At 39.1% G+C, this 16,016-nt stretch overlaps 1 protein-coding gene across 9 annotated transcripts in view; it reads right to left on the bottom strand.

The window, feature by feature from the left end:
* Positions 1–16,016, bottom strand: part of PTPRM (protein tyrosine phosphatase receptor type M) — a 489,673-nt gene that overhangs the window by 374,594 nt on the left and 99,063 nt on the right. The gene's annotated exons all lie outside the window — the stretch shown is intronic.

Consider the following 16,016-nt stretch of genomic DNA (forward strand, 5'->3'; position numbering starts at 1 on the left):
AAACCGGTACCAGCCTGGGTGCTTGTGGGATAAGCACCTCTGGTACAATATAGCACATCTATCTCAAAATGCCAATCTATGCATAGCTTCAAACTCTCTGAAAGAAAACAGGATTATTTCCTCTCTTTTTCCCATTCTCTTCTAAGTAATTTAGAAAAGAACAACATGTTATAAAAGCTCACACTATCCCAAGATGGGACAGGGAAAAATCTAGTGTCATGAATTTAGAAGAATGGAATCTAACATTATCCACAAGAAAATGGGAAAAGCTTTGCTTTTTCCCTTTCGTACAGAGGAAACTTTTCCAGCCTTTTTACATAGTTCTCTACAGGAAACTAACACAGGGTTACAAAATTCTGTTTTCTTTGATGTTTGATGTTTCACTCCAGTGAAGAATGACATCTTTCCTATTCGGGAAAACAAATATAACCCTAGTCACAGATATTTCAGTCCATATTAAAGTAAATTCTGCAGCTGTTCAAACAAAACTAAACTTTAGGGCTATTCATCATCTTTGCTATCTGTCCATAGGCACAGCAGGCGTAGCCTTGCCAAGCTGTATTAAAATAGGAACCGAACAAAATCTAGCTTTAAAAAAGACTTTAAAACTCTAAATTTTCCTGGAACATTACAAATGGCATTACAGAATACCTTATCAAAAAGTATAGGATCATCGAATCATAGAATCTTTTAGGTTGGAAAAGACCTTTAAGACCTTTTGAAGAAAACTGTAAGTGTGGGAACATCAGCTCCCATTCCTGTATCTTGGTTTCCAAGTAAGGGAAGGCCTAGATGCTCCCAGGTGTGCTGTGTTGCAAGCTGGTACCAGCCTGGGTGCTTGTAGGATCAGCACCTCTGGTACGGATCAAGTTCAACCATTAACCTAGCACTGCCAAGTCCACCACTAAACCATGTCCCTAAGCACCTCATCCAAACATCTTTTAAATACCTCCAGGGATGGCGACTCAACCACTTCCCTGGGCAGCCTGTTCCAATGCTTGACAACCCTTTCAGTGAAGTAAAATTTCCTAATATCCAGTCTAAACCTCCCCTGGCACAACTTGAGGCCATTTCCTCTTGTCCTATGGCTTGTTACTTGGAAAAAGAGACCAACCCCTACCTCACTACAACCTCCTTTCAGGCAGTTGTAGAGAGCAATAAGGTCTCCCCTCACCCTCCTTTTCTCCAGGCTAAACAACCCCAGTTCCCTCAGCCACTCCTCAGAAGACTTCTGCTCTAGACCCGTCACCAGCTTCATTGCTCTTCTTTGGACATGCTCCAGCACCTCAATGTCCTTCTTGTAGTGAGGGGCCCAAAACTGAACACAGTATTTGAGGTGCGGCCTCACCAGTGACGAGTACAGGGGCACGATCACTTCCCTAGTCCTGCTGGCCACACTATTTCTGATACAAGCCAGGATGCCATTGGCTTTCTTGGCCACCTGGGCACACTGCTGGCTCATATGCAGCCAGCTATTGACCAACGCCCCCAGGTCCTTTTCCACCAGGCACCTTTCCAGGCACTCTTCCCCAAGCCTGTAGCATTGCATGGGGTTGTTGTGATCCAAGCGCAGGATCCGGCACTTAGCCTTGTTGAACCTCATACACTTGGCCTTGGCCCATTGATCCAGCCTGTCCAGATCCCTCTGTAGAGCCTTCCTCCCCTCAAGCAGATCAACACTCCCACACAACTTGGTGTCATCTGCAACCTTACTGAGGGTGCACTTGATCCCCCTTGTCCAGATCATTGAAATGATATTAAACAGAACCGGCCCCAACACAGAGCCCTGGGGAACACCGCTTGTGACCGGCCGCCAACTGGAGTAAACTCCATTCACCACCACTCTTTGGGCCCAGCCACCCAGCCAGTTTTTTTCCCCAGCGAAGAGTACACCCGTCCAAGCCATGAGCAACCAGTTTCTCCAGGAGAATGCTGTGGGAAATGGTGTTAAAGGCTTTACTAAAGTCTAGGTAGGCAACATCCACAGCCTTCCCCTCATCCACTAAGCGGGTCACCTTGTCATAGAAGGAGATCAGGTTAGTCAAGCAGGACCTGCCTTTCAAAAACCCATCTGACTGGGCCTGATCACCTGGTTGTCCTGTTTGTGCCATGTGATGGCACTCAAGATGATCTGCTCTGTAACCTTCCCTGGCACTGAGGTCAGACTGACAGCCCTGTAGTTCCCCAGATCCTCCTTCTGGCCCTTCTTGTAGATGGGCACCACATTTGCTAACCTCCAGTCAACTGGGACCTCCCCGGTTAGCCAGAACTGCTGATAAAGGATTGATAGTGGCTTGGTGAGCACTTCCACCAGCTCCCTCGGCACCCTTGGGTGGATCCCATCCAGCCCCATAGACCTGTGTGTGTCTAAGTAGTGTAGCAGGTCACTAACCATTTCCCCTTGGATTATGGGGGTTTCGTTCTGCTCCCTGTCCCTATCTTCCAGCTCAGGAGGCAAAGAAGGCATTAAGTGCCTCAGCTTTTTCCTTTGTCACTATGTTTCCCTCCATATCCAATAAAGGATGGAGATTCTCTTTAGCCCTACTTTTGTTGCCAATATATTTAAAGAAACATTTTAATTGTCTTTTATGGCAGTAGCCAGATTAAGTTCTAGTTGGGCTTTAGCCCTTCTAATTTTCTCCCTGCGTAACCTCACGACATTCTTGTAGTCCTCCTGAGTTGCCTGCCCCTTCTTCCAAAGGTCATAAACTCTCCTTTTTTTTCTCCTGAGTTCCAGCCAAAGCTCTCTGTTCAGCCAGGCCAGTCGTCTTCCCTGACGCTCATCTTTCAGCACACGGGGACTGCCTGCTTCTTTGCCTTTAAGATTTCCTTCTTGAAGAATGTCCAGCCTTCCTGGACTCCTTTGCCCATTAGGGCTGCCTCCCAAGGGACTCTGTCAACCCGTCTCCTAAACAGGCCAAAGCCTGTCCTCCGGAAGTCCAAGGTAGCAGTTCTGCTGACTCCCCTCCTTACTTCTCCAAGAATCGAAAACTCTATCATTTTGTGATCGCTATGCCCAAGTTAGCCTCCAACCATCACATTGCCCACAAGTCCTTCTCTATTCACCAACAACAGGTCCAGCAGGGTGCCTTCCCTCGTTGGCTCACTCACCAGCTGTGTCAGGAAGTTATCTGCCACACACTCCAGGAACCTCCTGGACTGTTTCCTCTCCACTGTATTGTATTTCCAGCAGACATCCAGTAGGTTGAAGTCCCCCACGAGAACAAGGGCTACCAATTGTGAGACTTCTCCCAGCTGCTTATAGAATATTTCATCTGTCTCTTCATCCTGGATGGGTGGTCTATTGTCATAGATTCCCACCATGATATCTGCTTTGTTGGCCTTCCCCCTGATTCTTACCCATAAACACTCAACCCTATCATCACCATCATCAAGCTCTAGACAGACAATCAAAACACTCCCTAACATACAGGGCTATCCCACCACCTCTCCTTCCTTGCCTATCCCTTCGGAACAGTTTATAGCCATCCATGGCAGCACTCCAGTTGTGTGAGTCATCCCACCATGTTTCTGTGATGGCAACTACAAGATAAGGATGTAAGTAGGATAACAGAAGACAAAATTTCATTATACCTGACAAACTTCACCTAACTGAAGTCCAGCCTTCCTAATAGCTAGTACCGGTTTATATCTGAGATTCATGACAAGCACTTTGCAAGCATATAATCTTCAAAAGAAATTAATTCCATATGCAATCACCAAATAATTTTGGTTTTTGTTCTCTTACAGTGCCAATGGTCTTTATAGACATATCATGTTTGCCCTACCCTTGGATACAGGTCATCCTATACTGAAGTATCTTTCTATAGTATCTGTTCTGAAGTATCTTTCTATAGGAAGTCTTCATTAGCTCTAGGTATATCAGGGAAATTGGCACCTCTGGACACTGCATCTTTCTGTACAATTTTAAGTGCACAAGGTTCAATTAGATAACTCAGTGGGAGCAGAAAACCCATTAAAGAACTCGCAACTCCAAACTCTAATATTTCACCTCAATGATACCAACAGATACAAATTATCTCTCTCCTAAAGTTAAACAAATTCAGAAATACAAGACTTTGTATAAAGTATATAAAATAACATCTGCAACATTTCCAGTGGGAAGGCTTAGAAAATTAGGCAGTCATTTACACATTTGTTCTAGTGCTTGCATAAATATTACTTCAAACGTCATAAAATACACCACAAGCTAAGTTTCAGACACAAAAGCAAAACATCAACTTTCACAGACCTGTTTGTGCTTTTTAATAAAAAATAGAAAAAAAACCAAAACCACAGGTGAAGCAAGAGGTAGTTTGCCTGCAAAGGTACTGCAAATGATACTAGGACATAAATTTAAATATCAAGTTATGCAGTGTGCAGCGTAGTCAAATTTGGCAAAAAAATATATGCCCAAATAAAACCTGGCATAAATCAGGGGTTACAATTCAAACACAGGACTAATGAATGTATGGAACTGCTCCCATACCTCATTACATCATAAGTATCTCTAGCGATAAGACGACACAGGAAAGTTTAAGGTGTTTTCTTGCTCAAATCCAGAAGCGCAGCTAAGTGCTGCAAAATGTCCAATACTGGAAAAAAGGGAAGTTTGTGATTCCAGATGGTTAGTAAAGGCTTCTCCCCTTCTCACTAGTTAGGACGATGCCAAAAAAGTGGCTAACTAGAACAACAGTTCTACTTGTCTAGACCATTTGTCTGTCAACACAGGACCGTTTCTCACTGCTTGTTTTTCTTCATTTCTCTTGCGAGTCGATAGCTAAATCACTCTGACAGGTTTTCTTTTTTTTTGTCTTTTATCTTTGCCATTTACATCCTTCAAACCTTTGTGAATTTACTATCTTATCACTTTCTCAAAATGGGTATCTAATCTTCACATCTGCTATAGGAAGAGTTTAAAAGGAAGTTTTAAACTCCTTCCATTCCTAAGTCACTTCCACCCACAACTCATAACCAAACTGTAGCAAGTATTACTATGAACAATCAAACTCCACAGCCACCCATCCAGAGAATTGACCAGCATACATAAGATCTTTAACAGCACAGATGCCAAGCCATGTTTCTTTCTACAGCCAGCCACTAAGGATAAGATGAGTAATGAAGGCTTTGCACAGTCATGAATTTTTGGAAAGTCTTCTGCAGATTAAAATAGCATACATGGCATATATAAGTGTTGGAAGTACAGACGAGTTTATAGACTGAACTAAGAATAACACAGAACACCTTACTGGAACAAAAAAAAAAAAAAGCCAAATTAGCTTAGCCAAATTAGCCAAGTAACAATTACTGTAAATCAAGAGTCATCAACAGTCCTAATGGCTTATGCCTGCTCCCCAAAGTTCTGACCCTCACATCTGACTGTATCACAAATAACATGAAGCTCTTTAGAAACAGGTCATGACATTTGACAAAACCCTACATTTGCATCTACACAAGCCCTCCTGCCTTCTTCTGCAGTGCCTTCCCTATTTTCTAGTCATGATGCTCCTACTGTACAACATTTCCACTTAAAAAGTTATCCACATACAAAATCAACAAGGGGTAGTAAAATCTGAAAAATTACCAGTGGTCTTTAATGTCTCCCATCCTCGCACTGTTTTGAAACATGAGCCACTGCCAAGATAGGCACTTGTTTATAATCAGCTAGCACACTTGAGAAATTCTGCCCATTGTTGCTATTAGAATTTATAATAACAATCAAAATACATATTGTCTGCTATATAGTTTAATCAAGCAAAGCATTTCCCTGCCTGTTATACTGGCATTACAGTTTGGATAACCGAACTGTGTTTTAAAGGATGAATTCTGTGCTGACTGAAATATTTATAAGTAAAATGGGAGATACACATCCCATTAAGATTCTTTGGCTTACGATACATTTTATAGATATTTTTGGATTCCTAAGAGGAATTGAATTGACAGATGCACAAGATGCAACAGTCTATTACAGCCTACGGTTCTTTCAACTGCAATTATCCATTTAACCATCATGAATCCAGTCCAATATAAGTATGCCATTGTCCAAACATAGTCCTTTTTGCACATTTCTATTTTCATTTGGTTAAATTACTTTAGATCTTGAAAAATTTATGAGCTTAAATGAGGAATATAATTTAAGATGAAAGCAACCAATTAAAGTAAATGGGATAAAGAATACACTATATTTTTCCTCATATGAATAAAGTTTTATTCAAAGTATTCTGTGTGTTACAGACTATAACTACAACATCTGTTACGAAGTATTCTCCAAGAAAACCTTACCAAAAGTATGATAATAGAAGACAAAAATCGGTTAAGTGACAAAAACTAACACAGAAAAAAGTTCAAGTTACGCTGGACACTGCTTTATTTTTGTTGGTCTTATATACTGCAGAGATCTCAGATCAATATGCACTTTCTATCAGAAATTTGCTGCCAAATGTACAAGTGCTAAAACTTGTAATGCTTATGAGTATCAATGCCAGCATTGGCAGGGAACATATGTGCATACTGGAACTGATACAAGGACCCTGCTTTGGTATAAAATATATTTTTTCTTTACAGCAAAACCCTGTGGTCTCTGGTCTGCCATAGTACCATGAATTCTGTTGCAGAATAGGTGAACTCAGAAGATGAGTTTACTGAATCCCACATTTTATTAGTAGTATTCTTTATCTCATTTAAAAAGTATTCTAAATTCTGTTGTCTCTGTATTTTCAGTTTCACACTCGAAATGTGCTTATGTTGATTAACTCTAAGTACAACAGAGCTATTCTTTGAAACAGAAATAAAGGTTTTGATACCTGACCCAAAAGCAGGGTGTCTAGATCACATGCGGTATCAGGGGGCTTTGGTAATGCAGTGCAAGATTAACCTCCTATTAGGCAATGGATCTTTTCTTTCTGTCTATAAAAAAAAAAAGGAGCCTCTACCCAAACCAAGAATATACCATTCCTCAGCCAGCAGCATTCCCTCCTGTCCTCCTGACCATCCCTGCATCCAGCAGTAATGGACCGAGCACATCACCTGGACAATATACCAAGGCAAATGAAAAGTGAAATAACTGAAAACTGTGACAAACTGCCATTGTTAAGCTCGACTGGACTGTGAATAAGTCAGCTTTCATCCCCAAGGGTTACTATACTCAGGACGATGAGGCAGCATTACGGTGCTGTCTTGTGCTTCCTTTTACATTTTTAAAGTTGTGGATTTTGGAGCAATCATCCTATCTAGACACTCTCATGACAATTAGAAAATGATGTGAGAAACACAGCATTAGGAAAACGGGATCCTGAGCCCCTAAGCTGACAAACCATCAAATCAGAGAATAAACAACTATTCCTTTGAGGACAGGTAAGAAGTCATAAAGTGGAAAATAAAAAGCCATTCCCAATTAAAAACTGGCTAACAGAGAAAGCAAAAGTGGGAATCAATGGACAATTTTTAATGTAAAAAAATTCAAATGCTGTCTCTAAACCTGTACGACGGGTCTGGCCTGCTGTATAACTTTTATTAAAGACAGGGTGATGACAGAAATTGCTTAACACAAAACTGTTTACCTCTGAAATCAATAAATGGTTGAGCCAATAAAGCTTCAAGTAAACTAATTACAGCTACATAAATGGACGGTTTAAGGAACATATTAGAAACTGGACATAATGGCCTGCCTGGATTCTGCTTTGTGTGTAGATTCTCATAAAAAAAAGGCTCTACCTGCCCTTTCAAAGGTGTTACAGCATTACACATTAAAAGGACTTTCCAGACATGCTAGCTCAGAGATAGCTAGCAAAAGAAACTCTTCTCTGTGTGCCTCCAAAGTGCATGTGGAGCTGCCACGTATCTGCAGTGACATACACACACCAAAAATTCTTACCCAGGCTTTACAAGTGAGCTTTCAACAGTGGGTAGTCTGTTTTAAAACGGAACATTTATTATCTCTCAAAATATACCAAGTTTTTGATTTATGCTAGAGGCAAGTGTTCAGAGCTGTAAAATAATACTCTAATCTAGATTACTGGTCAGGCAGTCTGAAAAAACATATGATGCATAATTTAAAACAGTATCTACATTTTGTCAAGTCTGCATATGCGTGGGGGTGAGGGAGAAGAGCAAGAGGGAACAGATTTTACAATTAAAGAACTTCTCTGATTGCAGCTGTGCTCAGAAAGGGTTTTGAAAAAGGTAGAGGATGGAAGAATTATCTGGAAAAATCTCATGAGCCAGAGCAAAGATGATGAGGTAAAAGGATGTATTTTGCAACTAAGAAAGGCCAGATATTAATTCTGACTGTAAGGGAGAATAACAGACAGAAAATGATAGCAAATTGTGCTAAGATATGTGGAAAAGTGGTATGAGAGTGCTAGAGTTCCGAATTCACGGACCCAATTCCAGCAGTATCACAGGCGATAACAGTATACAGAAAAAAATCATTTCGGGTAAACATTTATAGCTGTTATTTATGAGACTTCAAAAGCTCACCACATGTTCATAAAACATTTACAATTGTTCTCTCTGTTCTCCCTCCACTTACCTGACAGAAACTGAATCAACACAAATGTCTCCAAAAACATTTCAGTTTTGGTGACACGGGACACTGTAGCAAAGTTGCATTTTATGGAAGACATATCTGTCAGTTCTAACTTCCCCTGGAAACCTTCCCACATTTAGGCAAATAAAATGTTTTCTAAAAAATTAGACTTGCCTAACAGATACTGAGAATAATTCCAAATTTGAGTTCCCAGACTAGTGAAAAGCCCTGAAAAAAAGGAACAATTTCCTCTCAAAATGTGCATTTAAACTGCTTTTAGATACCAAGACATAGGAAGGAACAGACACCACTCACCAAGGATAAAAGACAAGACATTCAATAAGGGTTCATAAAATAAATATCACCCATCCCGTGTAAGCAAATAATATCCATACATTTGTGTCATTTTTATATCAGTGAATATTTATGAGGCCCATGGGAAAACAGGAGCACATTAATATGCTGTGAGCAAACTTACTTCTGGGATTTTTTAATGCCAGGGTGTTTGATTTTGCAATATTAGTGATAGCTTTTCTTAATGTATGGCATGGATTATATGGGCAAGTGCACATGTATGCTTACATACACAAATTATATCCCTGCTGCATCCTGCTGCAAATTATATCCCATGCAGTTGTCATTAATTAGAACACATCTACCAAAAGAAATATTTGAGTGTTTAATCCAATAAAGAAAGTACAGGATTTTGTAGAAACGTATTTAGGAAAACCTGTTTTGAAAGGTATTATTAAAACAAGCATATTTGAAAAAGTTATTTGGATTTTATGCTTTAGTAATAGGGAAAGATGATATGCTGGGTGTTAAAACTACTAGCTGGTCTTCCAGTCCAACACAAGTTAATACTAAAAGAGACATTCCTTGTACAAATAGCTGCTATGGATAAATTTTAGTGGTTGGGGGGTTTTTGGTGGTTTGTGTGGTTTTCTGTTTTGGGGTTTTTTTAGTTTTCATTTCATTTTGTATACATACTGTTGTACCTTTTTAATTATTAATTTAATGCTTAAATTGAGTTCCAGATCAAGGAATTCACTTTACAAATGTAATAAATATTGTTATGATAACTTTTTTGAAAGAAAGCGTTATTAAAAAAAAATCTCAATATGTTAAGTACTTTGGAATGACTTTTCATGAACAACTGAAAGTCCAATTTGTAACGTATGTTTAACCTACAGATGTATATAGCTTATTAAAAAGATCACATTGGGCATACCACTTGCAAAAGGGAGATGGGTGATGTACATGTGTTTTGGAGCTGACTCAACCTGCCGAAACTCTGGACTGTGGTCAAAACCATTACAAAAATAAATAAATAAAAGGCAGACCCCCCCATATGTTTTGTATCTTGTTTATCACAAATACATGACAAAACCATGCTTCAAAATCCATAAGTCTCTTGTACAAACTGCCTGAAACATTTCAACATAAAGCTCTGACCTACAAATAACTAACAAACAGAACCTTCTTTTCACATACTTAAAATAGAATTAAAAATTCAAAAGATATTCTGGCAGTGGAATAAGCCTCCTGAGAAAAACAAAAATGCAACTGAACACCTCTTTCACATAGTTTATATCACAGGATTCACTTAATTTATTTTTATAGCTACCACCCAGGAGTGCACAAGACCCCTTTATTAAATGTGTAAAAGCATTCAATCATCTTGGTTGGCAAAGAAAGCAGATGCTACAGAACAAAGATGTGGGAGAGGTATTTTTTTCCCCATTTACTTGAAATGGAGACTAGTAAGGACATACCGGGAGGGCGGGAAACAGACGTACGTATTGCAGCAATATATACACAAAGTAACAATTGGGTACACTTTCTTTTGACAAGCTACCATGCAGTACCTCTTAAAGGACTTGAAACGACACCTCTGTTTTGAAAAACTACAGTGAAACACATGACAAAGTTTTCTGTACCCTTTCCTAGGGAAGAAAAGAAAGAAGGTAATTTTCAGTCTAGCTCCTGGACCATACGTTAGCCAGTTTCGACTTTGAAGCAGCAGTCTGCAGCACTTCACCCTTCTGTCAGCCAAGGGACAAAATACATGCCGCAGGTACCCCTTCTCCGCTCAGCATCTATTTGTGATTTCTTATGTTGGTAACAGAAGCTGCCCCTATTAATTTAATTATTATGTAGAATGCCTCTATCCATTCCTCACCTGGATTTTATTGCAATTTTACCTTCACCTCTCCTTTCAGTTCACTGAGGAGAGCTATCACCAAAATATGCCCAAGCATGTGCAGCTAGAATTAAAAAGAAAACACCTAAACATAGTAAGAAAGTACTAATTTGATTTCTTTTCTTTCCTGGTTTCATTTGCTCCTATAGAGCTACCAAGGCCTAGAGGCAAAATCCTAAATTGTTTCCTTACGTAAGGTGCTGCCCTGACAAAGGGTAAGCTCAAGAATCACTCACCATTAATCTCTCAGTATGGTATTTACAAGGCATGTAAGCAGTTGCGCTGAACTGTTGAAGATAGGCAAATTTCAACAAAAGGAAGGAAGACAGCTGTCTGCTTTCAGTAGCTTCATATTAATTCCACTTTTTCAATTGATTATCCTAAAAACTACTTACTTCTTTTCATTTCACCTCACCTGAGTACCCCAGCATCTTCCTATATCACTAAAATACAGCACAGTAGAGCTGCCCCAGAAAGATTTGTCCAGGGGAGGGGAGAGGAGAGGAGAGCAGGGGAAGGCATTTGGGAAACAGTACAAAACCACACAGATGATATTCAAGAAAGAAATGTATATACTGGAAAATCTCAGACGAAATAAAATGCAATTCAGAAGGAAAGGGGAAAAAAAGGGTGGGGATATTCAGTCTTTTTTTTTCCCCCCAGCTGGGAGGAAGGAATTGAAATGTATGCCTTGCAGCCAAAATCCGTCATAATAAAGGGTCTGCTCACCCCCACGCTTTATTTAAAACACAGTGTAACCTAAGAAACATACAATTATCAAGACTGTGATTACAAGACCACACCAGACCATTTCTCTAACACCCGTTCAGGAAACACTGTATTAGATTTTCAGTTTGTCAGGAGGACAAACCTTTTCATGCTACATCCATCGTAGGGCTCTGGGGAAATACAGCCTAATAAAAGACAGTCAAACCACCTTTTCCACAACCAGCACTGCCATCCATTCAACTCACAAAGCCATTAAGTTCCTGATCCCAATGTAATCTGATTTTCACTAAGGCACTTTTTAATAACTTTGACAAACAGCGCTTCTTTCTTAAAATTACTAAAATCCAACATCTTCATTCTTAGTTAGAAATTATGCTATTGAATTATCCCTGCAAAAGTTTTTCCCCACATTGTAATGGATGTGCATGAATGAATGGATGTGAATGAAGGCAAGAATAAGCAACACAGTAAGCAGCCACTGTTCTTTTGTCTATGGTTGTGCCAAGAGTCATACAAGTTTTCACAAAACAAATCAGCTTTCAGCTGCATTTCATGCTATGAGACTATGAGAAAAAGACTATGTTGCTTCAACACATTTATCACATAAATTTACAATTCAGATTGAGCTAAACACTTGCTCTGGCTGAACAAACCACAGTGTTACTTCATAGGTCAAAGTCGCTTTGTTCATTCCTTGCTTTACAGCATTAGGTAAATGGACAGACATTGACGAACAACCCTCATGCTGTCATAGAATAATCAAAGCTGTGATATTTCAAATTACTTTAACTACTGTATAACTACTATAACTGTATCTGTTAACAGCACAGATTATATCACAATAAGAAGCAAATAAGAAGCTAAGTTCTGATTTTAAAGCTCAGTATCATTATGTTTTTCTAAGGTCAATAAATACAACAGTGTAAAATAGTTCAAAGACTTGGAATAGGTAAAGTCAGCTCTAAGACAATGGGCACACAGCAAAATTTAGGATACCACAGCTGGACTGCTAGTACAATGTAGAATATCCTCTAAGTGAACCCCAAGACTCATTTCTTTCCTGACTTCCACAGCTTTTACAGACAGTTAATACTGCCTCTGAAGTTATCAGGTAGCAGGACCGAAGACAACCTGTTTTATCAAATCCAATTTTGATAGCTGAGAAACTACCATTTCATCCAACTATCAGGACATTCTGACATGAGTAAGTTTTTTAGGTTTGGTTTTTTGTTTTTTGGTTTGTTTTTTTTTTTTTTGGGTTTTTTTTTTTTTTTGCTGTTGTTAAAAAACTACTATAATATCCTATTTATCTACATATAAAGGGATTTCATTGAGAAACCTGACACCATTCTTCTCATCTGCCAGTTGAGCTTTTAAAATATATCTTCACCTTTAAACTCTTCAAGCTAAAAAACACAAGTGTACTTGAACCTCAATCATTCTCCCTGGTGCTGCCCATTTTTAATGAGCCTCTTGTCTTTACATCTCCCAGAAGACAGACTCCACAAAGCAATCTCAGGTGATATGAAACCAATGCTCGATGCTTCTCCAAACCCCTGTCTTTTTGAGCCTGAAATCTTCCTGCTAAACCCATATGGGACTGATGGGCCATTTCAGTCAAACCCAATTTCACTTATTTATCACAAGCCCCCACTTAGAAACTCTACTGTGGATTGCTTGTACGCACAATCTGTTTTCCAGCTTTGAACTTTAAAAAGGATTTAAGCAGTCAATATCATTATAAATCCAACATGCATTACTTGACTATTGATTGTGAGAAAATAAAAGTTTGAAGCTTGATTTCAGGGCTAATCTTTCCATTTGCTTGATGAGTTCTGCAGTTGTTACAGAACACTTAGTGCATCCTGTTAGATAACAGCATATTGAGCTTGGATAAGAAATCCAGACTATTTACAACACACTTCTAGCTTTAAGTAAAGAACAAAGGCAGTGTTAGCTTTGCTGGTCTCGGAGGCTTTTCAGCTATACCACAATTAAAAAACCAAAACAAAACACTAAACATTTCTCTATAAAGGATTCCACAACCTTAAAATATTTTCACAAAACTAATAATGTTAAGGTGGATTTTGTATTTCTTCTGCCCGATACATCAAAATTCAATATATTCTGTCCAAACCTAGACTTTTACATTCTACTTCATCAATGGATAGAGCAAATGAAAAAATAGACAGGACACATTGGTATTCATTCTATTTGTTACTAGATTGTCTTACAAATGGTATTTTTCCTTATAAATTTTAAGTGAAATAGTTTATCATCTAATTAAATGAGCTGTTTATGTTCTGAATTTTAATGTGTGTGTACTGAAACATTTGAGAACAAATGCCATAAAAAAATTTTATACATGGAAAGAATTCAAATAGATATTGAAGCTCATGGAGCCCCTTCCTTGCCTGCTAGTTGAAGAATTCCCCCATCCTTTTTTTTTTTTTTTTTTTTTAATCTCCATGTTTTCTGCTGCATTTAATCTGGGGGCTTTCCTTCAGGTGAGAAAGGCTGTTACTCATTTTGTTTTGCTTTTTAAAGTTACTGTGTGTGCGTTTTCCCATGCAGTGACTATGAACTGCTACAGATGCATCCCAAACCATTTAGTTCTATGATACAGCTCTAGCTACTTGATCAATAATTCAGGAAAATGGTCATCTCGATTTAGTAACTACTATCAGTACAACCCTTTGTGCCTGGATGAAAGGAGAGCAGGACCTCCATCTGGAGGTTCTACCTGTGCTGCTCAATGAATTAACCTGTAGGAGGTGCCACAGTGATGAAGCAGTCAAAAACCTCCAGCAGGCAACTTCATCACACGGGTAATTAGTTCACTACATCAATAACGCCTCCAGTCGTTAGCAGCGCCAAGGCTGAATCCCTGGTCTGCTTGTTAAATTCAGTCAGCCCAACAGGCTTTCACTGTGCTACAGGTATAAATAACTTTCTATTTTTAAATTTAGTTAGCTACTGCTTTTTTTTTTTTTCCCCTCAATTTTAGTCATTATCTCTTGCAATAAATCATACTTTATTTCATTCATCAGGTCTATAACCTCCTCCCAGAAGGAGAAGAAATAATTAATTTTAGAAATCTCTGACACTTCACAAGGTCTGATCAACTATGAGAGAGACACATATTTGAGAGTATTAAAAACACTACCGCTGCAACACTGACATGCCCAAGCTCATATGACCCAAAGAGTGAACCCTTGAATCTTCCACATAGCAGAACAGTGTGCTAGTGCTACATTACCTGGATAAAATAATTACTTCCAGTTCTTGCTTATAAGAGGATTAAGTCAGCACTAAACTCGCTTAAATGTTGTACTACAACAAAAAGACAAATCGAGGCCACACAGAGCTTCACGCTTTCTAACCCTGTAGAAACCTTTTCAGGTCTGTGTGCAAGTGACTGTGGTATCCAAGTACTGGGAAATCCAAGGACTGTCAGGTTGATTCAAGTATCCTTAGTTTACCTTTAATTACTTACAGACAAAAAATAAACAGTAGAGCTTCTGGGGCAATTTTCTTCTTATGTAAATGCATCTTACTAAAGTGTTTAAAAATCTTAATAAAAGTTATGTTTGGCCTCTATTTTTGAGGCAGCCAATAGGTCTAAAGACTTCAATGGGTGCTAGGAGTTGTGCGTCAAGTGTCAATGCCATCCAAATACAGGGATATTTCAAGAGGATGCGAGACATTCATACATTCATCTGCCATCACCCAGTCTAACCCAACGTACAGCACAGACCTCAGGACTTAGAGTAATTAATCTCTGCCTGAACCAGAGTATATCTTTTAGTGACATATACAATCACAGATTTTAAACATTTTAAATCATAAAGATGCCAGAGTTACTGAGCTAACTGCATTCTCTTCTTTAATAATCTATTTGAGCACCATTTCAGGTCTTAGCTCTCAACTCTGTTCATGGGTGGAATTCGCTATTTCTCCCACTGCCGTATCAAATCACGGACTGCAGTCCCCCAACCTACTGTCAGCCAGCCTGCCCTGTTCACATCTTGCAGTTCTTCTACTCCCTTTGGAGCCAAGGGCGCCAGCCAACAACTAAACAGCTTGGAAAAGCAAAGTATTGTTTGTTCAGGTTAAAAACATACTAGAAAAGGAGTTTAACACAGTAAGTCAGTGTGTTTTGCATGGGGTTTTTTTCCATAATGTTTAACATTCCTAGGACTTGGAGGTATAATTTTTTTTTTTTTAAACTTACTTCACAAAATGCCTCTCTCCCCCTCCCTATCGGTGCTGTACAGATCCTGACGATCAGTTGAATCCTTCTCACTTCAGCAAACGTTCCTAACTGGTTACAGCCCTTTGAAGTACTGCTCCCATGAACTAGTAAGACAGTCCTCTTTTCAGCTTCAGGTGTGGAAGCATGATGCTCCCCTACAATTGTCTCCTGGTATTAATTTGAAGATTATGCATCTATAGCTATTTTGTCCTCTTCCTGTTTGTCTCCCTCTCTGAAAGAAGCATTTGGACAGAATAATCCAGTTACCACAACAACATCATCTCAAACATGCCACTTAAATG

This window comes from Mycteria americana, chromosome 2 (genome assembly GCF_035582795.1).
Source record: "Mycteria americana isolate JAX WOST 10 ecotype Jacksonville Zoo and Gardens chromosome 2, USCA_MyAme_1.0, whole genome shotgun sequence".
NCBI classification, from domain to species: domain Eukaryota; kingdom Metazoa; phylum Chordata; class Aves; order Ciconiiformes; family Ciconiidae; genus Mycteria; species Mycteria americana.